The following is a 27,122-nucleotide window of genomic DNA, read 5'->3' on the forward strand; positions in this document are numbered from 1 at the left end:
GTATAGGGATAAGAGAAAGAACAAAAATCAATGAACTAGATAACAGAAAGCAATGGAGCAAAGTTCACGCAGGTAAAAGCTCACTCTGTGAAAAGGTCAGTAAAATCTATAGGACTCAAGTCAGCCTAGCAGAGGGAAAGGGAGAATGACACCAACTACCAAGACCAGGAAGGAAAGAACATCACCACCCCTGTGGCTTTATGTCAGTACGTTCAGCTACTCAGACAACTGTTTTAAAGACAACTTGCAGAGCTCACTCAAGAAGAGATGACTGGGGCCGGCACTGTGGTGTAGTCAAAGTCCCAGCCTGCAGCACTGGCATCCCACATGGGCATGGGTTCATGTCCCGGCTGATCCAGCTCTCTGCTATGGCCTGGGAAAGCAGTAGAAGATGGCCCAAGTCCTTGGATGCCTGCACCCACGTGGGAGACCTGGAAGAAGCTCCTGGCTCCTGGCTTCAGATCAGCTCAGCTCTGGCTGTTGCGGTCATTTGGGGAGTGAACCAGTGGAATGAAAGGCCTCTCTCTCTCTCTCTCTCTCTCTCTGTCTCTACTTCTCTTTCTCTCTCTGTGCAACTCTGACTTTCAAATAAATAAAATAATTCTTTAAAAAAAAGAAGAGATGACTAATATTCATATAACATAAATGGAACTGACCACTGGAAACCTTGCCACGAGGAAGCTCATGCGTAACTGCGATGGCTTCACTGGCCAATTCTACCCAACAGTCAAGAAAAGCAGAAGACAAATTCTAATCACGCTGCTCCAGGAAACATGGGCACAGGAAATCCTCACCCTACCAAGGCAGAATGACCAAGATCCCAAAGCAGATGATGCCATCATGAGAAAATAAACCAAAGATAGAAATCCATCATTCACATTCACATACAACTCTCTAGGGCAATTTTCACAATTTGTATCTATTGCTGCCTAAGTATGTGAAGAGGATAGTCCATGATGACCGAGCAGGATGCGCTCCAGAAATGCAAAGTTGCTCTAACATTTGAAAATCGAGTGAGTGATGTAAGTCACCGTGTTAAAGATGAAGACCTAAATAGAAATTTTAAAAAAATCACAAGTTTAGCCGGCGCCGTGGCTCAATAGGCTAATCCTCCACCTTGCGGCGCCGGCACACCGGGTTCTAGTCCCGGTTGGGGCGCCGGATTCTGTCCCGGCTGCCCCTCTTCCAGGCCAGCTCTCTGCTGTGGCCAGGGAGTGCAGTGGAGGATGGCCCAGGTGCTTGGGCCCTGCACCCCATGGGAGACCAGGAAAAGCACCTGGCTCCTGGCTCCTGCCAGGATCAGCGCGGTGCGCCGGCTGCAGCGGCGGCCATTGGAGGGTGAACCAGCGGCAAAAGGAAGACCTTTCTCTCTCTGTCTCTCTCTCTCACTGTCCACTCTGCCTGTCAAAAAAAAAAAAAAAAAAAAAAAAAAAAAAAAAAAAATCACAAGTGACTAAATTCAACACATGTTCATAGCAGAAATTCTCAGTAAACTAGAAATAAAGGGGAGCTTCTTCAATCTAATAAAAGACACTGATAAAAATATTACATCTGGCATCTTAATAGTGAAATACTGGCTGCTTTTTAAGTTTGAGGAAAAGACATGATATTTGTTTTTACCATTTGTATTCAATATTTCTCTGATTTTTTTTTATCAGTACAAGAATGCAAAGTAAAATAAAACACATTCAAATTAGAATGCATAAGGCAAAATTCTCTTTATTCATAGATGTCATGATTGTGTAGAAAATCCAGAAGATTCTATAATCAATCCATGAGGACTAACAGGTAATTTTTAGCAAGGTCATATGAGGTGAGCTAAATAAATTTATTGTATTTCTGTATTTTAGCGAAGAAAATAGAAAATCAAAAGCAAAAAATTGCAGTATCAAAATGTGAAAAAACATCTACAGTATCAAAAATGTGAAGTACTTTGAAATAAACTTAAGATACATGTAAGACTTGTACACAAAGAGCTATAAAACTTTGCTGAGAGAAATCAAGGCGGAAGACACCAATACATGGCAAAGCATACTGTGTTCACAGAGCAGAGACCAGCTACTGTGTTGCCCTCAGATATCTCCCTATTCATCTACAGAGTCACTGGAAACTCTACATATTCTCATTTATAGGGAGAATCTAAAACCACGGAGCTCATAGGAGCAGAGAGCAGAAAATGGTGCCCGGAGGCTGCGGGATGTGAGAGAATGGGGAGATCAGTGGTACCCAGAGGGCATAAAACGTCACCTGGGCAGCAGGACTGTGTCTGATTCTTCTCCCTCGCTCCCTCTCTCTGTCTCTCTCTGCCTTCTTCTTCAACATTGCTGGAAGAGCAGGTCTCAGGCTCTCTTCAGGGAAGACGTCAGATGTCTGGGGTGATGAATGGACCACTTGACTTGGTTTGGTCATTTGGCATTTTATTGAAAAATCACATCATTTGGTACCCCCTCAACAGGTACAGCTATAATCTGTCAATGTATAATAAAAGATAATGCTATCCAGATTTAATGTAGACACTGGAAAACTGATTGTAAATTTATATGGAAATATAAAAGACCAAAATTTCTAAAACAATTTGAAAAGGAAGAGTAAAAAATGGAGGCCCTACTCCATACAATTTCAAGTTTTATACAGTTATCATTGTCAAAAAACTGTGTCTGGAAGAAGAGTAGAGATATGAATCCATATGGGCCTGCCCCTGTGAAGTGGATGGATTTTTTTTTTAAAAAAATGTATCAAGGCAATGTAATGAAGAAAAGGTTAATGTTTTAAATAAATCACATCAGAATAATAGGCAAAACCTATGCCACATGCTGACTCACTCCAAGCACAAATAACGTCTCAGAATGGACTATATTTGTAAATGCAAAAGCTAAAGCTTAAAACTTAAAGACGAAAATGTGACTTTGGGCTAGTCTCGGATTGCATAGATAGGACACAGAAAGTATGAACCATAAAGAAGAAATTGGGGGCTGGCTCTGGCACAGAGGGTTAACATCTTGGCCTGAAGCATCAGCATCCCATATGGACACGGTTCGAGACCCGGATGCTCTACTTCCGATCCAGCTATCTGCTATGGCCTGGGAAAGCAGTAGAAGATGGCCCAAGTCCTTGGGCCCCTGTACCCATGTGGGAGACCTGGAAGAGGCTCCTGGCTCCTGGCTTCACATGGGTGCAGCTCCAGCCATTGCGGGCAATCAGGGAGTGAACCATCAGACGGAAGACCTCTCTCTCTCTGCCTTTCCTCTCTTTGTGTAACTCTTTCAAATAAATAAATAAATCTTTAAAAAAAAGGAAGAAATTATTAAATTATTCCTGGCTAAAAATAGCAGTTTTTAATCTTTGAAAGTTTCATTTAAAGAAATGCATAGGTAAGATAGACCGAAACATATTTTCCAAAGCACATATCTGATAATGGACTCGTCTCTACAACATACGAAAAATACTTACAAATCAATGATAAAAAGACAGAGTGATGAGAAGCTGGTAAAATATTTGAACAGTCAGTTCACCAAAGAGGACTACAAATGGCAAATATTCACAAGATGCTCAACGTCTCTGGTCAGTGAGGAGATGCTAATTAAGATCCCACTAGAATGGAAGAAGTGAAAGACACTGATGATACCCAGCACTGGTGAGAATGTGGAGCGAATGGTGTCTCCACACACTGGTGGTGGACATGCAAAGTGAGCTAGCCATCTTGGGAAGCAGTTCATCAGTTTCTTGGAAAATGTGGTATGCATGTACCCCATGAGCCAGCAATTCTGCAGTTAGCTTTATACTCAAGAGAAGTTACAATGGATGGCCACAGGTAGATATACCAAAATTCTCAGGGCGGCTTTCGTGTGCCCTAAGCTGAAAACACCCCAACTATCCATCACCCACTAAATGCACAAAAATACTGTCCAAAGAGTACTCTTCAGAAATAGCAAGGAGTACACGGCTGATAACAGAAGAACATGGATAAAGATCATACATTGTGATGAACAAAAGAAACCCAACACCAAACCCTCTCGCTTTACAGCTCCATTTACTTCTGACCGGGATGGACAAAGACTGACCTCAAGGGGCACAAACGGGACATCTTTGTGTGGCAAACATATCCTCTATCATCATTATGGTGATGGCTGCAGAACCGCACCTATTCATGAAAACTTGCAAAGTTAAACTCTTTATTTGGCTATTTCTAAGTTTCATATCAATAATATTAATTCATGAAGCTTGGCAGAGTGAGACTTTTTTTAAATATTCAAGCTGACTGATTTTTACACATGTATACGCCCACATTTCCATCACTCAGACCAGGTGCAGATGTTTTTCAAGCCTCAGAAGAGGACCTCCTGGCTCCCCGTGAGTCAGCGCCGTCTCCCTCCACCAAGGAGCCTCTCGTCTGGCCTCTGTCCACACAGTTTAATCTCTTCTTTTTGCCCTTCAGACAAACACAATCATACAGTATGGATATGTCATTGCTACTTTCTATGCTCAATATTAAGTCACAAGATTCAGCCATGTTGTTGTATTTGTTTTTTTCACATTGCTATGGGGTATTTATTTATACGGTGACAATTATAATTTGTTTATTCCATTTTTGGTGTTACTAATAAAGCTATGAACATTCTTGTACATTTATCGAGGTACCTCGGCACTTCCATCCACTGGTAGAAAACTGTTATTGGGTATACCCGCACTTAGCTTAACAGAGACAAGCGAGCAGTTTGCCTGATGGTGGAAAAATTTCACTCTTCCCCCAGCAGAGTGGGAGAATTTGTCACCTGCCTGACTTGATCCTTCAATTTTGCTAAATTGCGTCATTAACTCTGACAACAGGAGGATGTGTTTTGTTTCTGGATATGTAAGCAGCAAATCAAGGTGGCCCTGTGTCTTCCTCTCTTGTCTTTTTCGTGTCTTATTGTGATGGCTAGGTTCACTACAGCAGGGTCTTGCTCTTGATTGAATATAAGGAGACTTCTTGGAATAGTTCACCACTGCTTATACAATTTACTGTAGGCTTTTTTTGGGTAGTTATCTTTTTTTCCAATTTAAGTATATAGTCTTTGGTCCTACTAGCTAAAAGTTTTACCCAAAATGATTGCTGAATTTCAACACATGTTTTTGGCTTTGTAGCTTTAGGAATAATTGTACAGTTCTTCTCCTTTAAACTGTTTATGTAATGACTTACATTAAACACTGATTGTGATTATGGGCATATTTTGATTTAGGTTTATTGTCATTTTTCAATTTTTTAAAGGTTTATTAGCTGTATTTATCTGGGAGACAGAGAGAGACTAGGCAGAGAGCGAGCCCAGGTACCGGATCACTCCTCAGACGCCTGCACCAGCCAGGCCTGGGCCAGCTCAAAGCTGGGAGCTAGGAACCCAACCTAGGTCTCCCACATGAGTGGCAGGGACCCAGCTGCTGCCGCTGCCTCCGGGGTGCACGCTGGTGGGAATCTGGGATCTGGAGCAGAGCCAGGACCTGAACCCAGGCGCTCTGAAGTGACCACACCCGTCCCAACCAGCTAACTCCTGGGCTGTATGCTCAGCCCCGGGGTGTTAGTCCCCCTCTCTTTTTCTTCCTTAGACTTTTCCTAATCCTCTCTTGCAGTTTCTTCCTCTGTAAATTCAGAAAGATGCATCCTAAGTTTCTTGCATTCACCTTAAAAATTTAAACAAATATGTATCTTTAAAATTCAAAAAATAATATTTCCCTTTTTTTTCAGAATAATTATAAGATTCCAGAAAATATGGCTCCAATAACCACCACCTCGCTTTCACTATGAGCTCTCAGTGTCCAAGGTTCAATTCTCCCTGAATTTAGACTGTGTTCAGATTACATACTGGGAAGCTTAACTGCTACTGTAACTGTTGCCACAGTTGTCTGTTTAGATGTCTTCTGTAACAGACGCGTGGTCATTGCCTTTCCTCCCATAGCGTAGCGACTTCCAGCTCCTGCTGCTTTTCGTGCCCAGCTTCTGCCACAGCTGAACAGAGACCCGTGTTTCAGGGAGCACATGGCCCTAAGAGATTTGCATGGACAAAATCAACCCAGAACGAGCAAAACCAGCCGAGAGCACTTCATGGCAATACTTCTGGAGTCAGGGCCATGTCTGTGTAGCCCCCCTGTTTTTTCAACTCCTGGCTTTCCTCTCTTCTAATTTGTTGGTTTCAGTGGTGGGGCTGTATCAAATGATGGTCAAAAGAAAATGATACATGGCTTAGGAGACTTCTGATAATTATATGCTTTTTTAGGTCAACTTTCAGTAGAACAACATTATTATTATGCATTTATTTTCATCTATTTGAGTCATGCAGAGACAGAGAGACAGAGGCAGAGCGATCGCCTATCTGCCAGTTCACTCCCGAAATGCTCGCGACAGCAGAGGCTGGGCCAGGAGCCCAGAATCCTACTCAGGTCTCCCATGTGGGTGGCGGGGGCCCGAGCACGTAGGCTATCACCCGCTGCCTCCCAGGATGCACACTAGCAGGAAACTGGATCAGAAGTGGAGGAGCCAAGACTCGAACCGGCCCCCGATAGGGGGCGTGCATGTGCCAGGAACCACAACACTCACCCCAACCACAGCATTATAACAGCTAACGCTTAGTGATTTCTGTTCCATACACTTTATGCGTTTTATTTAATTCTTAAAAATATGAAAAAGGTATGACGATTCCTCTTGAACAGTAGTTTGATGTGGTTTTCACACTATTTTTTTTAAAAATCAACTCTTAGTTCTGGGGATGATTCTCACATTCCAAGAGAAAATACAGGACATTTTTCATGTGTGAAGATACAACTTGGCCATATTTCACAGACACTCATTTTTTTTCTAAAGTTTGGAGACTCTTTCCTGAGACACAAAAAGAATACTTTTCCATCAGATTTGAAATTTCTCACTGGAGCTCATGGTTTAGCTGCTGTATTGATCTAATATACCATTAAGTGGCCAAAAAGGGTGCAATTCATCATGCTGCCGCGGCATTATGGGTAATTCTCTGCACTGCTCTGGGTTCCCGTGCGCACACAACGTACCTGTGAGAGAGGGGCTCTCATCCAGTCTTGTTTCCAGCAGACACGTGGATGTCCGCAAGCCACTACTTTGGAAGTGGTGTACTTTCTCCCACACTGTTAAAGCCATGATTTGTGTACGTCAAACTCTATGTTCTGCCTACAGAACAAATGACCTTGGGCATGAATATGAAAGTGAACACTCCCTTTTCTACATCAGCCAGTCAAAGCCACAGTGTATTAAATAGGCCATTAAATGCCATTAACTTAAGTGCACGCAAGTGCCCATGGTTAGAAGGAAACATTTCGACAGATGCTATTTACTGAAAACCCAAATTATCTTTCTTGGGTAGCCATGAAGCAGAGTCACGCCCCTACCTACCTGAGCAGGAAGAAGAAGTCCAGAGGACATTTGCATAAAATGGACACCATTCACCAAGGGAGCAGGTGCGGGCCCCGCCCCTACTGCCCCTGGAAAGTCTAACAGGGGACAATTTACACACTTGATTCCTGCTCCACCCTTCAGGGGCAGAGGCTCAGCGCAAGGCAACAGCCTGCCCATTCCCGCCTCCATTCCAGCTTCCTCTCTTCTGCTTCTTCCCATGCCTGCACTGCCACTGGATCAGAACACCCAGTCAAAGGCGGCAGGCAATTCTCATAACTCCCGGTGGTTTTGCTCTGTGCAAACCCTGCATTGGCGCATTCAGACACAGGATTCCAATCCTACAAGCCTCTGGTGGCGTGGTGACGGCCGATGAAGGTACAAACTTGCTTTCTGGGTGTTTCTGTGTATAGACATCTTACTCATATGTCATTGATGTATTAATATTGAACTCATAGCCCAGGGGTGTCTGATACATGCATTTTCTCTCCCTGCCTTTCCATGCATTAGACAATCCTTTGGTAGCAAGCTTGGGGTTACCTTAAAGTGAAATCATCAGAGCTGGTATTGTGACGTAGCAGGTAAAGCCATTACCTGTGATGTCGGCATCCTGTATGGGCACTTGTTCTTGTCCCGGCTGCTCCACTTCCCATGCAGCTCTCTGCTACGGCCTGGGAAAGCAGCGGAAGATGGCCCAGGTGCTTGGGCCCCTGCACCTGCATGGGAGTCCGGGAAGAAGTTCCTGGCTCCGGCTTGGCCCAGCCCTGGCCATTGCTGCCATCTAGGAAATGAACCAGCAGATGGAAGCTCTCTCTCTCTCTGTGACTCTGACTTTAATATAAACAAATAAATCTTAAAAAAAAAAAAAGTGAAATCACTAACAAGCATAGGGAACATGCCACAAAATGTGAAAAACAGGGCCGCAGCGAGATAACAAAAGGCGCCAGGTCCTTAGGGCTCTTTGGGTGGTGAAGATGTATTGCCCCTCTATGCTTGTCGGTGAAGCACTTTGAGAGCACGTGAGCCCTGATTTCGGGATGACAGGCAAATTTCCGAGTGTGTGGATTTGCACATAGGGCGTCGCACCCACAAATGATAAGGACCTACTGCATTCAAACCATACAGAAGTTATGGGTGAGGCCATGCTCAGCCACCAAACCACAGAAATGCCCCAAATCACCCTAGGTTTTCATAGCTATATTTTCCACCAACTGAAGTAAGAAGCCATAACAGCTTAATCCAACTGAAGTTCCAATTTGTGTTAAAATTATTTTTTTAAAGAAAAAAAACTTGACTTTTTTTTTTCTTTTAAAGGTTATTCAAAAGGCAGAGTTACAGAAAGAGAGGGAGAGAGAGAGAGCTTCTGTCTGCTGGTTCACTCCCCAAATGACCACAACAATCAGGGCTGGGCCCAGCCACAATCAGGAGCCAGGAGTTCCATCCAGCTCTCCGACGTGGGTGCAGGGGTCCAAGCAGTTGGGCCATCCTCCACTGCTTTCCCAGGCACATTAGCAGGGAGCTGGATCAGAAGAGGAGCAGCCGGGACTCGAACCTCAGCTCTGACATGAGATGCTGGCTCAGTGGGTACCTTAAGCCACCACAATGCCGGGCCCCCGCTATTTTCTTTAAAAACCTTCCACCTTTGACTTCCTTTGCCTCTGTGGTCTGCAGGGTTCCAGCCATCAACACAGACTTCAGGGCTGTGGTTAGGGGGACCCCCAAGCTCATAGGCATGGGGCAGAGTCCCACCCACTAAGCCTGCAGGAAGAGGCAGCTCACTTGCAGTCGGGTCCCTGGCTTCCTGTGACTGAGGGCTCTCCTCACCCCGCCCAGGGGTTCTCTCTGAGACTGCAGCATCAGGGAAGTTCAAGGGCGGCACGGACGGGCTTGGCGCAGTCTTCACGGGGCTTTCTGAGGCAGGAGCTGGGGCTGCACCTTGTAAGGTTTCACATGGGAGATCCCTGCGCTACCGGGCTTGCTTTTCTCTGCAGGGTTTCCTCCGCGACGCATTTCAACGGGAGTTTAAAAGCACTACCACAGAGTCTCTGTGGGATACAGAATCCTGAAATAAACAGAATCCACTTCAGCAGGATGCACTGCAAAACTGCAATTGCCACCGCCTGCCTGCAGGGGCGCTGTGGGTCAGCTTCCCTGGGGCGAAAGAGAAATCAGCTCTCCAAGTTGCCTTGGGTGGTGTTACAGACAGAAATGCTTCTCTCTGCCTTTTGAATGGTCAAGTGCACTGACCCTGCCAACTCTTGCTGCACGTGGAATCGTGCCCTTGGAACCTCGAGGACATGGCGCATCTGCTCAGATGTCACAGGAGCTATGCGGGTGTAGAAACGGCTCCATCCTGCAGCCAAGACTACCCTGGCTCCTCCAGCACACTGGTTTTGAGTTACATGACGTCGTGACCCAAACCCTGCCGACTAACGAGGCACAAAGAGCAGTGACTGCCACTCAGAGCTGCTTCAGAGAGCGGCGGGCCGGGCCAAGCATCTAGAGACGGGTGGACCGCGGCTCACCTGGACCACGAGTGTCTCACAGAGTGCTAGGAGTCTTGATTCCCTGCAATCAAGTTCCGGTGCACGAGAGGTGCACGACTTATTTGGATGTGGCTTCTGCATTAAAAATGAGGCAGCCAACGGTGCTTTAGAAATCACTTCTTTATCACATTAGGGGGCTCTCTCTGTGCTGTCAAAATCTTTTAACTCATTTATTATTATTATTTGAAAAGCAGAGAGAGAAAAATGGAGGCGGAGGCAGAGAGCAAGCGAGCACACTCATATCTGCTGATTTTCTCTCTAAATGCCTGCAGCAGCTGAGGCTGGACCAAGCTAAAGTCAGGAGCCAGAAACTCCTTCCTGGTCTCCCATGTGGGTGACAGGGGCCCAAGGACTTGAAGCATCACCTGTGGCCTCTAGGGGGCACCATCGCAGGGAGGTGGGCTCACAAGCAGAATCCTGGGCTTGAATCCAGTCCCTGGGATATGGACGTGGGGATCCCACAGGGCTGCGTGAGCCACAGCTGCAAATGCAGGGCCCTCTTCCTATGCATTCTGGGTAATGCCACACGCAAAGCGCTCCACTCACAGGCTCTGGTCCTCACTCCGTCCACCCACGAGCTAAAGGACCTTGGCCAAGTAATACAGTCCGCTGAGCGCTAAGCTTCCTGGACTGCAGACTGCGGCTACTACCCCTTGCTTTGGATTGTTGCAAGATCTTTCTAAAAATTGTATCTATTTATTCGAGAACGAGGGGGAGAGAGAGAGAGGAAGGGCTCCCCATCTGCCAGCTTGCTCCTCAAACGCCTACACACGCTGGGGCTAGCTGGACTGAATCCGGGAGCCGCGAGCTCAATCCAACACTCCAATGAGGGTGGCAGAGACCCATCACTGCTGCCTCCCACCCAGGATCTGCATTAGCCAGGAAGCTGGAGTCAGGAGCCGGAGCTGGGACTTGAACCCGGTGTGGGAGCATCACACAGCGTTTTAATCCCTAGGCCAAACACTCAAGCCATTTTCTTAAGGAGAGAATGGGCTTAGATCCGTCGGGTGCCTTGCCTTCACAAAGCGGCTGAAATTGATGTGCTGTTTCTGCCTCATTCTCCCATCTTTGGGTCATCCTGCCCGTCCTGGGCCTCTCCCCATAGACAGGTGCTGGTGCCCCAAGCACACGCAGGGACTGTTGGGGGCCACAGCTGGCTCCCCAGCAGGAAAAACCTATTTAGGGCCACCAAAGCCTCAGGGCACGCAAGAGGAAAAGAAGTTAGCAAAATGCAAAGTGTCTTCATGACAACTCAAATGGTTTGAAAGTTTCCATTTCTTTTCCACAAATGTATCTCCTTCCTCTCAAAGAACCCAGAACATCTGTGCTCCCTGGCAGAGGAGCTGGCTCCTGGAAGCTGACTCCCAAGTTCTTAGATCGCTCGTGTGAACTATTTCAAGACAAGCTGGAAGGGGGGGGACCCCAGGATTCTGGATCCTGTTCTCCTCTGCTGTTAAATCAAGAAAAAAGAACGAATGGGTTATTTGCTTCTGTTTCTGACATCGTAAACTTTCTTCTCCTTAAGCAATGGGAGGAGACGGGGAGAAGGCAAGGGAAGATTAGACCGCTGGTTCCCACTCATCTCCACCAGTCGCTCCGTGACAAGCACCAAAGCTCCAGCCATCAGCAGCCAGGGAGGCTTCACTGACTGATCAGTGACTTCCTTGCACCGTACTGCATGCCGTTTGCAAAAGAAGTCTGCGCAGTTCTGCTTTGGTTACAAGTGAGGTAACAAGGGAGAGATGAGTCCCGCTAACATAACACAGAGCAACTGTTTCTCAGCTGCCACTGCAGAGGGTCCTGTGTGTGACAGACGCTGTCTCTGCAAGCTGTCCAGTCCCTTACACAGAAGACGTCACTCATGCAACAGACGGGGGGTGGGGGGGTGGGGGGTGCGTGTCCAGGATTAAGCCCGGCTGTCCGTGGACAAGCACAGGCCCTGGGCACCCACATCCATGGGTGTACACGCTGTACACAGTGCATACAAACTAAACAAGAAGTCCAGCAGGGGTCCTTTATCCTTACCAAAAGAGGCCCCACCCAGGGTCTGTTGACCATGCTTCCTCCATCATAAATTCCAGGCAAGGGGCTGAGGGCTGGGGGGCCTGGTTGTGGTCCACAGCGCCTCTCAGGCCAGAGTACAGCTAAGGGAAGCAGCGAAGCCGGGGGCGACTGAGCTCAGCCTGAACTTGGCCTGAATGGCTGCAATCAGTGGTGGAGGCAAGGGTTTGCGAGCACAGCGTCCCAGTGCAGGAAGCAAAGGGCGCCCACAGCCCCAACGGGGCCCGGGGAATGAGCCAGAAAAGTCAGTCCAAGCTACGTGGTCATCATCTATGCCTTGTTTTAGAGCTCGGGTCAAATCCTGGGCTCCCCATTGAACAAAAGTTTGCGCTTGCCAAGGCGTCTGACATGGTGGAGTCCCAGAAAACAACCGGCAGTCCTTGTGCATGGCCGTGAGGGCCCAGAGACACCACGTGCCCTGCCAGCATGCAGCGCCCGGAGACTGGGAATCCACAGTGGTTATCACTGGGCAGCCTCGGGATTACCCACAATCCCGTGGCTGCAACGTCCCCACGGCTGTGAGTTGCAACACGTTTATGTTTTATACTCTACCAAACTAGTTCAAAGTCCATTTCTCAAACACACAGTCTGGTTCAGGCTTTAAAACTAAGCCCTGTAAATGTTCCGCTCCAGTTATCAAAGCCTCTCCCTAACGCGCAGCCAAGGGTGAGCAAATTACACCGCATCCTGTTCTGCCTTCTGCCATCCGTCCCGAACCACATTCCACACGGGAATGGCTCCACTTCTCCACTTCCTCTCCCCTTCTGCCGCATTCCACACCCTATGAAGATGCCAGCTAGGTTTTAACCCTCCTTGGAAAGTGACTCTTCATCTTCATTATTAAGTTAGTTAAAGCCATGCCCTCCAGACCTCAACCTGTGCAACCAGGGAGAGAATTATTAGCCTGCATGTCTAGCCTGCGGGAGGACTTGGTTGCGAACCGTGCATCTCTGAACGGTTGCCTCTTTGATCTCTGGCCGTTCATCCAACTCCAGAGCGAGCTGCATTCCAGTCCAAACCACACAAAGTGAGAGGAGCACGGGTTATTTATGATAGCCCACTGATTCTAAATTTAGCCCGGCTCCTTAAAGATTCAAAGGCACACATCATTCCTGGCTGCCAGAGCCGCTCCCTCCCCAGACGGAGGCGGCTCAGGGAGAGAAGGGGAGCACCCTCTGATCTCTCTGGTTTCTCCCTGGCGGACACAGCAGACAATGGAATCCATATGCCTAGAAGGGAAACCCGAGGGGTGAATCACCGGGAGCCAGAAGGACGACGAAACTCCCTGAGGACAGTTGAGCCGCTGGCCCCGAAAGCAGGACCTGCCACCCGCTCTGTAGCTGGCCCCAACCCGGCACCCCTGTCCACAGCGTCCCACCAGCAACCCCACCCTGTCCACAGTGTTCTACCAGCAGCCCCACCTTGTCCACAGTGTCCCACCAGCAACCCCCCATCCCTACGCAGAAGGAAGGGAAGCAGCCTCTGGGGCTTGCTTGAACTTGAAGCTTCTTTTGCAAGCCCAACCCTTGCTGTTAGTGCCAGAGCTGGGGCCAGCACGGAAGCCAGGAGCCCCTGGCTGTGCCCTGCGGAAGCTCAGGTCAACGGCTTCCCGTGGTCCTTCCCTGAAGGCGGCATCGGAGCCCTCTGGGGTCTCGGGTGCTCTGTGGTGTAGCTGAGCACGGAATTGCACGACTCAAATGAAAACAGCTTGAACAAAGATGGCACAGGGATAGGATTGATCGACTGGGATAGGCTCGATCGATTTTTCTCCCCTGTTTTCCTCTGGATCAAACAGCAACATTGTAGGACGTGGAGAGGAGAATGGTGAGGAGTTCTGAAGAGGCAGACAACTCAGAACCAGCTTTCCTATGCCACTGGTGGACTTGGGCCCAGGGCTTCAGTGGGATGAATGCAACGGAAGTTGGGGGTGAATTGAGCTACCTCCCCCTTCCTGACCCTTAGGCTACTCCTGGAAGCTGATGTGGACCAAACACAAGGGCCTCCATCCACCTGTTATAAACATCTATGCCACTGCTTTTGGAAGACCTTCATCAAGATATAAACCAGACAGGCCTAAGAGACCCTTGCTTTTGATTGGTTCTGTGCAGCCCACAGACACAAAGCCATCAGATGATACACACATGTCCCACCTCCTTAGGTGTCAGTCACAGCTGCTGCAAGCCAGCGTGTGGACACAAAGACGGGTGAGTCACCAATAGAAGGCATGGCTCAGGGCTGGAAATGTTACACCTGCGTGGACGGCACCGCCCGGAGAGCACAGACCCGCTGAAAAAGGCACCAACAGCTCTATGGGAGGACGGCAAGGCACAGCTCGGACGTTGCACCCCCTTGGGGCTCGCGGAGGGAATTCACAGATGCTGAGCATTATAGATGGACCTTTAGCTCATAGAGTCATTCATGGTCGAGATGACGGATGCTCGCTTGGCGACTTAGTAAAAAGACCTTACCTGAAAAGAAGGAACGCACGGGGAGGGGTCCACAGAAGAGCAGCACAGTCCTCCAGGGGGTGAGACCCGGGGGCTCCCGTCCACAGCGCCGTCAGCTACAAACTCAGGACCCCAGCTTCGCCATCTGCAAGATACAAACAACGTCACGGTTTCCCCCACATCAGGAACTCAAGTCAATTAAAACACTCAGGAAGGGGCTGGCAGTGGGTGAAGCTGCCGCCTGCAACACCAGCGTCCTGTATCAACACCGGTTTGATTCCCAGCTTCTCTGTTTCTGATCCAGCCCCCTGCTCATGGCCTGGGAAAACAGTGGAGCATGGCTCAAGAGCAAGGGTCCCTGTACCCACGTGGGAGATCTGGAAGAAGCTGCTGGCTCCTGGCTTCCACCTGGCCTTTGTGGCCATTTGGAGAATGAACCAGCAGGTGGAAGATGGATTCTCTCTTTCTCTAACTGTGCATTTCAAATCAATGCTTTCAAAATTAATTAGGAAGAGCAAAGAATAAAATACCCAGGATGCCTCACGGCCACCACCCACAGGCCTTGACAGTCACCCAGGGACAGGGGGTTTCACTTCTGATTTCTGGTGTTTTCCCCAACACAGGAGCTGAACACTGTGAAGGAAGGTAGCACATTTGTCGGATCAGCCATGGAAGGAGGCGTGGGCTTACAGAGGTGGGGTGGATGGAGACTGGGAGAGGCCAACTGAGTGACAGGTAGAAAGGCTGACCTTTGTCCTACTTGCCTGTATGCGTCCCCTGTGAGGGAGGGAGGTGGCTGCCATGGCTGTGGCCCTGCAAGCAGCAGTGGCCATGGGAGGAGGGACAGGTGGGGAGGCCACACCCCTGACGGACGTGATCTGCCCCACATAGAGTTCTGTGTACATCAACTTCCCAGGACCGGAGATGGTGTCATTGTGGACAAAGACTCCAGGGTGGGCGAGACGCCCCAAAAAGATGACCGACGCCATCACGTTGCCCTGGACGGCAGCGTTCAAGCCTGCAGGGAGCTGTGGTGACGCCATTGCTACCAGGACACTTCAAGGAGTGTGTGGACACAGGGACTTAGGGGGTGGCTTCACTCTGGTGCATCACCGTCTCCTAGTCTGCATGTTTTAATGAGCTGTTTGAAGCGCCCTCATGTAGGGACCCAATAGAACCATTAGTGAGAACCACATCTCCCCACCCTCGCCGTGGAAATGTGTCTCTATGCAACTCCTACCCGGATCCAGCGACACACACTTGAAGAGGACAGACAGTGCAGGGTGAATTTTGGGGAACAGAATTAAAATGTCACATATTGTTAGATCTTGACTCTGAAACAGCCACATTATAACACTTTTAAAATATCGGCTCTGTCCACACAAATTATTTCTTGTGCTGAGTTCAGTTAGATTTGAATGCTATCATTTTTTAAAAAAAATCGGTTTTGGACATCAAAATAGTCCACTAGCAACTACATAACAGACAGACATAGATGGTTATCTTCCATCCACTAGTTCTCTCTCCACATGGCTGCAACAGTCAAGGCAAGGCCAGGCCCAAAGCCAGGAGCCAGGAACTCCATCCGGGTCTCCAATGTGGGCAGCAGGGCCCCACACACTTGGGCCATCCTCTATTGCATCAGCAGGAACCAGGTCAGAATCAGAGCGGCCGTGAGCTGAACAGGCACTCTGATACCAGATGTGGGCATCCCATGCAGCGGTTTAACCTACCGTGCCACAAGGTCTTTTCTTTGCCAACTAAATAAAGCCACATGGTCTCAGAGGGCGGAGGAAGGTTCCCCCAGCTCGGCTGTAATGCCGACTCCACGAGCCCTGTCTGTGGGTGAGACCTTCCTCTCATGATCACCACCCCCGGTCTCCAATCTGCAACACCTCTCTCTCCACTCAGGACCTGAGGTCCCCTGGTCATGGAATCACATCAAGACAGTGAGATGCTGAGACCTGAGGGTCACAGCACCACTCAGCTGGCTCTTCTCCAAGCACCACACCAAGCTCTGCCCCCGATGCAACGCCACCAGCGGGGCTGGTAGCTCGCTCTTCCCCTGAGCACGCGGGGAATCAGAGGTTAAGTGAGCAGTCCAGAATCCCTCTGCGACCAACACAGCCTGACCTCCAACCCAGGCTGCCTACCTCCCCATGGTTGCTTTCTTCCTGAGTCTCTCATCTGTCCAGTTCTGGGTGGATCGGTACAGGGTTCGGGACAGAAGCCCAGAGCTGCTCCCACCATTCCTCCCCACTTGGTCTTCCCACGACACCCATGGGATCCCAGCTGCCCCTGGCTGCTCAGCTTGCAGCCGCACCCTCCTACTGGCTTTGCCCAGTTCCGCCCACTTTGAGCGCCGGGTCTGTCTTCCTGCTCCTCTTCCCCCAGATCTCTTCCCAGGGATACTGCTATGCACTCTGCTGTCTCTGTCCAGCTCCTACCACCACACATCGGGGAACAGGGGACCAGCAGGGAACACGCAGGAGGAAGCAGCGAGTTGTGGGTGCACAGTGCAGCTAACGCAGGGCAGGCATGTATAAGTTGAGTTATTAGCTGGCCTTGGGGTCTTGTTGGAAAGTAATTAATAATCGTAATCTATGCTTGGCCACCTGTGTGGTAAAGAACATTTGCAAGGGTCAAATTTGGGGACTTTAGAATCATTCACAATAGCGTGATAATTCCCAAGTCTATTTATTCACTGATGTTTCCCCGTTTCTCCCTTTCCAACAGAATAACTTCAGTTATCCTACAGAAAAAGGCCAAGCAGAAACCTCTGAATGCACGAACGTGAATGAATGAACTTTGCCTGCCTGGGTACTGCCTATGGCTACAGTTGCAGAACTACAGTGAGTATCACTTGTCGCTAGAAGTATGTTCATCATCACCTGGCTACTTGGTAACGGTGCAATATTTGTCAGCAAAGCACCTGGGAAGCTCTCCTCTTTCTGTAACAGAAAATTTCCCCTCTGGCCCAGTGGCTGCCAGATTTTCTTGTTTGAGAAATTCAACGTGGCTGCCTCCGCCAGATGGAAACGCAAGAATGCAGAGGCTGCAAAATGAGCCTAGGAAATAGAACTGAAAAAATTAGTTTATTTTGTTGCACAACAATTCTGAAACCTATGGGTCTGAGAGGGTCATCAAAAAGTTCCTAAGAAATGCGTGTTGCAAAAAAACTAGGTGTGGATTTCATTTTTTTTTGGCACCAAGATAAACTTAAGTTTTAATTCATTTTTTTGTTTTGCACAAACCTTTGAAAGAACCCTCGTATGGTGAGATTTCTTGCAAATGTGAGATAGTCGATGATATTCAGAATTGAAGGCTCTTTGGAGTATATGCAAGTGAGGGTATTTTTAAAGTTCATTGCTATTAAATAAAGCATAGAGACACCTTGCTGGCCATCACAGCTCCTGTGTGAAGCCGCCCATCAAAGCAGCAGGTGGGTCCACGGACGCCTGGGGCCATCAGAACACTTCCTGCAAGGGAGACACACTCACCAGCCCCAGCCCTGAGGACCACCTTTGGAGCTGTTGATTAAGAATAAAAGGGAAAGAACCACATACAAATATGGGCCAGGACTGGCAGCTGCTGGCTCCCAGCAGCGAGGGGGTGGATGGTGACGGTGTGGAGCATCCGCGTCCCTGCCCTAGCTCTGCTCATCTCAGCTTCTGTAGGTAGTACAGCTGCATCCCCCATCTGGATGCCCAGCAGCCCACAGCAGCCTCTAGGAGCTGTGAGAACCTTGGTCAGCTGCTCCTGGCTGCAGCCCGGGGTAAAGCGGTGCAATGTGGGTGCACGCTGGGTCAGGGGGCAGCCGGGTTTGAAGCATGGTCCTCGTCACCGTTAGCTTCTGTTTTCTCGGTCCCGAGCTTCCTCCAGGGTGAACACAGCCTTCACTCTGCCCTTTCAAATCAAGCAAAACGAAGCCACCTCCACCCACGGCACAGACAAGAGCGCAACCTGCGTCATCTGCATTCTCATTTTAAGATGTGATGTGGTGCTTGCTTCTCCACTGTTTAGTATCAATGGACAGGAGAAAAGGAGAGGAAAGACGGGAAAAGATACCCATGGCTGTTTTAGTGCTTTAGTGATAGAACTGTACCAGAAATATGAATATAAAATTATCCTATGGGAGACGAGCCATTTTGCATATTTGAACACATGTCTGCATGTGTATACCATATGGTCTGTGGCACCATAACCTTGTCAATGCTTCTCTTTACTCTAGGAAGTAGTTCCAGATTCTAAATAAAGAATGGGGTGTGGGTTGTGGCTCAGTGGGTTAAGCTTCCGCCTGGGGATGCCTCGGTTGGTGTCGCCTGGGCTTCTGACCCAGCTCCCAGCTAACGCCACCCAGGAAGGCCGCAGGTGATGGGCACCTGCTTCAGCCCCTCCCTTCCACACTGCAGACACAGATGGAGTTCCTGGCTCCTGGCTGTAGCCTGGTTCTGTCCCGGCTGTTGAAGGCATTTGGGGAATGAACCAGTGGATGAAAGATCTCTCTCTCTCTCTCTCTCTTGCTCTGCCTTTCAAATAAATACATACATTTAAATACACTTAAAAGGTAACCCCAGTCAAACATCAAATCTGTCACACTCAGCTTCCAACTGCTTTTAAATCAGTGAACCTCTCTCTCTCTCCTCTCTATTCGAATCACGCTTGTGGTTCTGCTCACAGCAGTATTTTTGATGTGACGCAAACGCCCTCTGCTCCAGAGACTTCCCTGTCACTGTCTGTAAGGCCGCTGAGACCCCTGAGAGGACCCCAACCCTCTCAGATAATTCTCTCCTGGTGTTCAGAGTTAAATCCAGAACACAGTGTCACACAGAATCCCAGCTGAACTGCAGCCGTCTCCAAGGTGGATGAAAGATGGGACAGCACACGCAAGTACCCTGGGATGGATCGTGGACCCAGCTTTGGCCACGGCCTGGGTGTCCTGTCTAACAACTGGGGAGCCACCGTGGACACAGCACCGCCGCCACTCACACAGGCTCCGGGGGCCGGAGAGGAGCAGGCAGGAGAGACGAGGTTTCTGGAGGAAGAAGGCAGCTGCCATCTGAAGTTCCCGATTGAGACCAGATCACATCTGGGGGCTCCTCTTAGCAATGAACTTGATTTTTCTTGCATGAGACTTTCAGGAATAAAGGTATTTCAGGACAGGGCCAGCCTGCATGGTGCAAAGAAATCGTCTTTCCTTTGTTCTTTGTTCTTTGTTCTTTTTCAAATATAAATGAGTTTACCCATGTTTGAACGCCAAGAAGAAAGGGGCAGAAAGGGAGATGAAACTGAACATAGCCGAGCGGCGTCTCCTGTGGGGTCAGCACGGGTGGATCCAGAGCGGAAGGCAGAGCGATCCATGTTACAAAAGAAAATGAGCCGCTTTCCCAGTCTTCCTGGCCTGGGGGTACCAGGAGCCGAGCAGCCCACATCCCCCGAGCGCAATCCCCCGGCCTGGGCTCGGTCCTTCCTCCACGGGGAGCAAGAGGGGGCCGGAGCCCCTGAACGGGTCCTCATCGCCTCCCCAAGCCTGCCCTTCGAGTTTCCTTGTCCCATATCAGGGATTGTGAAACAAGCTCTTAGGAAAATGGAGTCACTGAATTGAGGGCGAGGTGCCGTCCCTGACGGCCATAGTCACGACCGCAGCTGTTTTCCCCAGAGACAACATCTGGCTGCCGCTCTTATCTTTTCCAGGAACTCCAAGTCTGCAGCAAAACCCACTGGCCCCCCCACACACCTGCACGCAGCGCCCAGGCTGGCTGAAGCCCACCCTGCCATCACCCACAATCCCTCAAGGACCCTGTGTCTCCCACCAATGGGAGGAGGGTCATGGGCACTGCAGACCGGCCAGGGACTTGGGCACAAGCTGCACACACACCTCCCAGCTCCAACTTCAGTCTCCGAGAACCTTAGCTGCGGGATAAAGAGCCAGGATGACGATGCCAGTTTAGGTCTGCTGAGTTGGACGTCACAAGCCCCCACGTGTAACGCTACCCTCCTCCTCGTCAACCAAAACGCCTCCTGGCCCAGGGATGCCTCTGCTTCACCCGGGACCCGAGAAGATCCCAGGAAAACAGGGAGACTGTGCTGCACACAGAACTTGTGCAGGTGCCCTAGAAGTCCCAGGGGGGCTCACGCCTGCAGAGGCATCAGCCCGAGGTCCTACAGGAGACCAGCCCCTGGAAGGGGGTCTCTGTCTCTCCTGCCAGAGACCACGGCTGCAGGGGCTGCTGGGAGTCCTCTCTGTCTCCCCTCCCCCACCCTCCCTTCTTACAGGCAAATCCGGCCTGGGGCCACTTCATCATGGGTATTCCTCTGTGTGGAGCAACCCACGCTCACGTGTGTGTGTGTGTGTGTGCACACGTTCCCACCTTTTAAATAAACTTCATCACTCTGTGCACCTTATCTGTGTCAGCACACTTAGCATGCTTGTCCTTGTGCAGGCTAAGAACTTGGAGTAAACAGTTAACGGCCCCTCACCCCCATCGCCTTCGCCCCTAGCCCCTCGGGGAGTCTGGGCATTAAGGGGCAGCTGCCTGGCCCCTCGCTCTGTGCTTTGTAATAATCACTTCCTTTCTTCCACCACCCCGATGTCAGCAAGTGGCTCCTGGCGTGCCGGGCCGGCACGGTTGTGGGGAGTCCATGGTAAGTGCTGCAGGCAGTTCTGGGGGTGCAGAGGTGCTCGGAGAGAGAACGCACAGCTGCCTGTGTCTGCAGGCTCGCTCTCCCTCCCTCTCAACCTGGATAGGGCGCCACTGAAACACTGCCGGCTGGACGGTGAGGCCCGGCCCCATTCAGTCTGCACCCGCGGGGTTACACGGACTCCAGGGACCAGCATGAGCTGTCACGGTAGAGAAGGTTTTGCACAGGAAATACCGCACCAACGCTTTTCAGCCCGAGCCTCTCCCTGATAACTACCACCACAAATTATTTTTGTCGTAAAAATGAGCTCGCAGAACCAATTCATTACATGGGAGAGTGATTCACATTCTGCTACAGTTTTTGCAATGTGGGTTTTTTTTTCATCCAGTGTGAGTTAGCCCAAGCAATTAAGAAAAATCATCAGCAAAGCTCATCGTTAAATATGGATCCAAACCATATGAAAAATTAAAGCATTTTTGGGGCTGGTGTTGTGGCGGTGCAGGTAAAGCCCACTGGCGTCCCGAATGGGCACGGGGTCCTGTCCTGGCTGCTCCACTTCCCACTCAGCTCCCTGCTGGGAAAAGCAGCAGCTGACAGCCTGAGGACTTGGGTCCACGCACCCACATGGAGCCCCTGGCTTCACCCTGGCCCAGTCTTGGCTGTTGTGGCCATCTAGGGAGTGACCCAGAAGATGAAGCTCTGTGTCTCTCCCTCTCTCTCTGTAACTCTGCCTTTCAAATAAATTAACAGATCTTCTAAAAAAAAAAAAAAAATAAAGCATCCCATGGGGCCGGTGCTGTGATGCAATGGGTTAATGCCCTGGCCTGAAGTGCCTGCATCCCATATGGACGCAGGTTCGAGACCCAGCTGCTCCTCTTCTGATCCAGCTCTCTGCTATGGCCTGGGAAAGCAGTAGAGGATGGCCCACATCCTTGGGCCCCTGCACCCATGTGGGAGACCCGGAAGAAGCTCTTGGCTCCTGGCTTCGGATTGGCCTAGCTCCAGCCATTGAGGGCAATTGGGGAGTGAACCATTGGATGGAAGACTTCTTTCTCTCTGCCTCTCCTCTGTCTGTGTAACTCTTTCAAATAAATAAATAAATCTTAAAAAAAGCATCCGTTTTCAAGATGGATTTAAATCTGCAGTTGCTGCTACGAGATTATCTCTTCTCCCTTCAACAATAGTCTTTGGGGCTATTTGGTCATCTGGGAGAGTCTAATTTTTGCCCCTGGAAATAATGCCACGTTCCCTTAGCCTGTCTTGGGAGAACTTCCTGTCTCTTGGCTGGGTCCTGAAACATGGCTGCCTCTTCCTTAAAGAGCCCTGAAAGGGCCGGCGCCGCGGCTCACTAGGCTAATCCTCCGCCTAGCGGCGCCGGCACACCGGGTTCTAGTCCCAGTCGGGGCACCGGATTCTGTCCCGGTTGCCCCTCTTCCAGGCCAGCCCTCTGCTGTGGCCAGGGAGTGCAGTGGAGGATGGCCCAGGTGCTTGGGCCCTGCACCCGCATGGGAGACCAGGAGAAGTACCTGGCTCCTGGCTCCTGCCATCGGATCAGCGTGGTGCGCCGGCCACGGCGGCCATTGGAGGGTGAACCAACGGCAAAGGAAGACCTTTCTCTTTGTCTCTCTCTCTCACTGTCCACTCTGCCTGTCAAAATAAAAAAAAAATAAAAAAAAAAAAGAGCCCTGAAAGAACGAACTACAGAATTTGCAGCACGAACCCTGGGTAGGGGAGATAGGTGAAGCCCCTGTGACAAAGGTGACACCACCAAGCTTGGAGTTTTCAGTTCTCAGATAACACTGGGTTAATAAGAAAGCACCTTGGATTAGAAGGCGTTTGCATCTGCTCCTTATGTCTTTACATTTTAAAATACTGTGGATGCTTCCAGCAAAGAGGAGTAAAACCCATCGGACTGGAATCACCTTTTCCCACGTAAGCTAGTTAAGTCTCGGAAATGCCAGTATCCCAGTTTAAACCGTCATCTCTCCTCATTCTTCTGTATTCTGGGCAGACAGGCAAAATCTGAGCGCTAGGGGCCAACACTGTGGTATAGTTGGTTAAGCCTCCACCGGCAGTGCCGGCATCCCATATGGTTGCTGGTTCGAGTCCTGGCTGCTCCACTTTCAAACCAGCTCTCTGCTATGGCCTGGAAAAGCAGCAGAAGATGGCCCAAGTGCTTGGGTCCCTGCACCCACGTGGGAGAAAAGGTTCCTGGCTCCTGGCTTCAGCCTGACCCAGCCTTGACTGTTGAGGCCATCTGGGGAGTGAACCAGCAGATGGGAGACCGCTCTGTCTCTCCCTCTCTCTGTAACTCTGCCTCTCAAATAAATAAATAAATCTTAAAAAAAATAAACAAAATCAGAGTGCTAAAACAACTACAATGAAGACCAATGTGACATCCACTTTTACCAATGCCTACTCTTTTCAATGTATTGCAGTTTTATTTCATATATGAATTGAGATGATCACAGATGCATACCAGTTCTGGTTATTTTGCAGGGAGTGGGAGACAGCCCTTGGAGAACCACACAGTGTCTCCAGCGCCTTGGTGTGGCAGCTGGCTATTTGTAAAGAACCAGCAGTTTTCTCCTTATCGTCCTGTGGCTACCGTGTGCGGGCACTGTGACAGCGGCGGGGCACACAGCAGGGAAGGGAACAGCAGGCTCCTGCTTTTGTGCTTACTGTCTAGTAGCGAGAGACCCACTGTGGAGAAGCAGAAGCGCTGGCCCAAGGCTCTCCCTTCCACATGAAGAACTGACAAAGCCACCTGCTCCCCCCATCTCTCTAAGCCACGAGTGCACATGCACTACGGTAACTTGACCTCATCATTGCGAGATGACTGTGTCGGCTTTGCTTATAGGCAGGAGAGGCTGGGGGATGGGCCTGGCACTGCAGACAGGTTCAGAGGGTGGGAGCTGGTACAGGAGGGAGGGAGACTCCCCCTTCTCTGGGACACAGGACACACGGCCCCCTGCAGGGTGAGCATCAGCAATTGGCATCGACAAAGTCTGTCTCCATTCCTCATGACGCTGACGCCAGCATCCCGGGGAGAGGGACCATTTTACGACTTCGGTTTTGTGCGGAAGAAATCAGAAACTAGAGACGAAACGATTTTCTCAAGGTGAATAACAGACCAGGGACCAGGATTCCGACTTTGCAAATCCCGAGCCTGTGCTGAGCGCACGCAACGCAACACTCAACCTTGCCAAAACACAAGGCATCCGTTGTACCGCTTAACTGATCAGAAACGAGGACACGAAAGGTTCAAAGGCATCACCTGGCGTATACCACAGTCTCCCGATCTCCCTGCTATTTCAGGGAAAACTGAAAACTTAATGCTCCTCCAAACTTCCTGATGCCTATATGAGCCAGTCCCAGGAACACCATTTCAACTCGTATCTCTTCCCGGGTGTCATATATTTGCAAAATTGCCCTGAGAAAAACAGCACTTAGGAAATTACGAAAACTCCCGTAAAAGGGGAAAAACGCTCTCTTAATAATAAGGAAGCCATTCACTGTAATTGTGTCACATACAGACATACACACCCATCGCAGGCTGCAACCGGCTGTGATGGAATTGAGAAAGCACAGAATCCACGCGAGGGGTTGTAGCCGAAGCCTGAGATCAGGAACACGTCAGATTCCCGAGTGCTGGGTGTTCCAGAGAGGTCTCTGTTGTATTTCTTGTCCCCATTTCCCAAATACCCTGGTTCTCCCAGTCCCCCTAAAAAAAGTAAGATCGGCACTCTGAGGACAGCAGAGCGCTGGGACACTTGGGTCTTTTGTTTGTGGGGTCCCAGCAGATGGTAAGCTCCCCAAGGGCAGGCGCGACCTCTGCACCCTGGGGTGGCGGGGGAGCGAGATGCCTGGCGAGAACAGAACAGGAAGGCATCTGGCTGCAACCGTGTCTCTGCCTACCAGGACGCTCTTGGGTTCATTTCCGTTTCTGTAACATGGATTTAAAAGGCAGGGGAAGGCAAGTCTTCTGCTTCATAGCTTGGGCAGGGCATGCTTGTAAATACTGCAGTCTTAGTTCAGATTTGAAACTCGTGAAAAACAGCTTTTGCAGGTATTTGGATTTGACTTTGGTCAGCGCCACAGGGATGGGTGGTGGACACAGCGTCACACTGCCCCCTGCTGGTGCCACACCAAGCCACACCCAGAAACTTCCCCCCTACCCCGGGAGGAATCAGACCGGAACCTGATCTTGACTTCCACACCGGCTCCTTTAAGAAAGTTTTCTGATTTACAGTCCCACATTCAAATATCTCCCCTGTTCCATTTCTCCAAAGCTCGACCTGGCCAACAGGGAGGGAAGCAAACTGCTTGCAAGGCGGATGTGAGGATCCAACTGGAGAACGCAGCCACGATCATAGGCCCATGCATGACACGGTGTTGGGCAGACGGACACTCTGAGGACCTAAAACCATCACCCAGGAAGCCGTCCACACACTGAGCAGTTCTGATCCTCAGCTACCCAGCCCCCACCACTCAAACTTCCAAACAGCCACACTCCCAACCCAGGCATCATCACAGAGCAACACAGAGACCACCGAGGTCCCAGCCAGCTTCAAGAGGCATAGGCTAGCTCCTGTCTTTTCAGTGTGAGGGCTTTTTAGGAATACAGCACAGTCACCACCAGGTTAGACCAAAGGCACGTATGTCACTCCCGCCGCCCCGTTTTCCTCCACGGACCCCCAGACCTGCCCGGGAGCTGCAGAGGTTGTCGGGACTTGAGATGCACTCTGTCTTAACCGCAGCACCATCCCCTTGTTCTCCCAGATGCTTGGGAGTCTGAGCTGAGACACCTGCCTGCACACAGTACCATGGCTAGACTCTTGAACTTCAGGGAATCTGCATGGTTGGGCAGCTGCCTGCACACCTGTGTTTTTTCCAGAGATACTGACTGATGCCAGCTAGGATTAGCGCTCTTGAAAAACAGCCTAGCACGAGTAAGGAAAGATGATTTCAAAGGGAGCCCTGAGATTCGCTATTTAGTCAACTTATACGGGTGGGGATAAAAAGCAAGCTTTGCGAGTGCCTGCATTCCCAGGGAGAAGGGACTACAAGTGGCTCTGAAATGACGGAGAGGGGTGAAGTGACGCTGTGGCGACATTGCTTCCTGGGCTGTTGATGATGTGGGTCTGGCAGGGTAAGTGGGTTTGGCCTCTCTCCCTGCCCCAGTCCCTACACTCTGAATGTGTCCCCCCAGGATCCACCGTGTGACCCTGATACAACAAGCTCCCCTGGTTTTCTGTAGGAGCCAACAGGGCTGCCCGGGTTGGAAGCATGAAGGCAGCATTGGTGCCCCGTGCCCACTCTGGCTGCTGCCCTCATCTCCTAGCAGCCAAAGCTCCCTCCAGGCTATCCTGGTTGGGACAGCTTCCTTGTTGTCTCACCACGGGGCCCTCCAAGATGACAGGATGGAACCTGAGTACCTGCCACACAACCCCATCTCATAGAAAACCCCAGGTCTGCTGGGTCCTCAGCCCCAGAGCGGGACACAAGGACGTTCAAAGTGATGAACGTCCGCTGGTCTGCTGTTCTCAGCTTCCGTCACTTTCCTGCTCCCCTGGGGTCTGAGTCCTGGGCCTTAGAATCTTCCGAGACTGCAACGGGGCAGGCAGGGTGCTACACCCCATCTGGATCAGTCACTTGCACCCCTGGAAAAGTTCCTGGGAGCTCAACGCTTCCCTTTCTGTTGCACTGTGAGATCCATTGCATTTTTTAGTTTCTTCATTTAGGGAGCATTTGCTTTCCAGGTGTGCTTTTGAACACATCTTTGCCAAAAAATAATTTCCCCGATGAAACAGCAGTAAAGGCGAGACTTAGAATTTCACACGGGGAACAGAATGCAAAGCACCCTGGCTGTTCCAGTGCTGTGGTTTGGAGGGCATTCGTTCAGATCACTGTAGAGGTAATTTCATCAGTGCAGAGTTTACAAAGTGACAGAGCTGTTGGTGACCAGGCAGCTGGCTGCATCGTAATACTTTTTATTTATTTATTTATTTATTTATTGACAGGCAGAGTAGACAGTGA

At 50.1% G+C, this 27,122-nt stretch overlaps 1 protein-coding gene across 1 annotated transcript in view; it reads right to left on the bottom strand.

Moving 5' to 3' along the window:
• The window catches only part of KIAA1217 (KIAA1217 ortholog), a 659,855-nt gene that overhangs the window by 406,443 nt on the left and 226,290 nt on the right, over positions 1–27,122 (bottom strand). The window contains exon 2 of the mRNA XM_070056129.1: positions 14,463–14,586. The gene's annotated coding sequence lies outside the window, so the exon portion shown is untranslated. The remainder of the gene's footprint in view (positions 1–14,462; positions 14,587–27,122) is intronic.

The sequence above is a fragment of the Oryctolagus cuniculus genome, chromosome 13, assembly GCF_964237555.1.
Source record: "Oryctolagus cuniculus chromosome 13, mOryCun1.1, whole genome shotgun sequence".
Taxonomy (NCBI): domain Eukaryota; kingdom Metazoa; phylum Chordata; class Mammalia; order Lagomorpha; family Leporidae; genus Oryctolagus; species Oryctolagus cuniculus.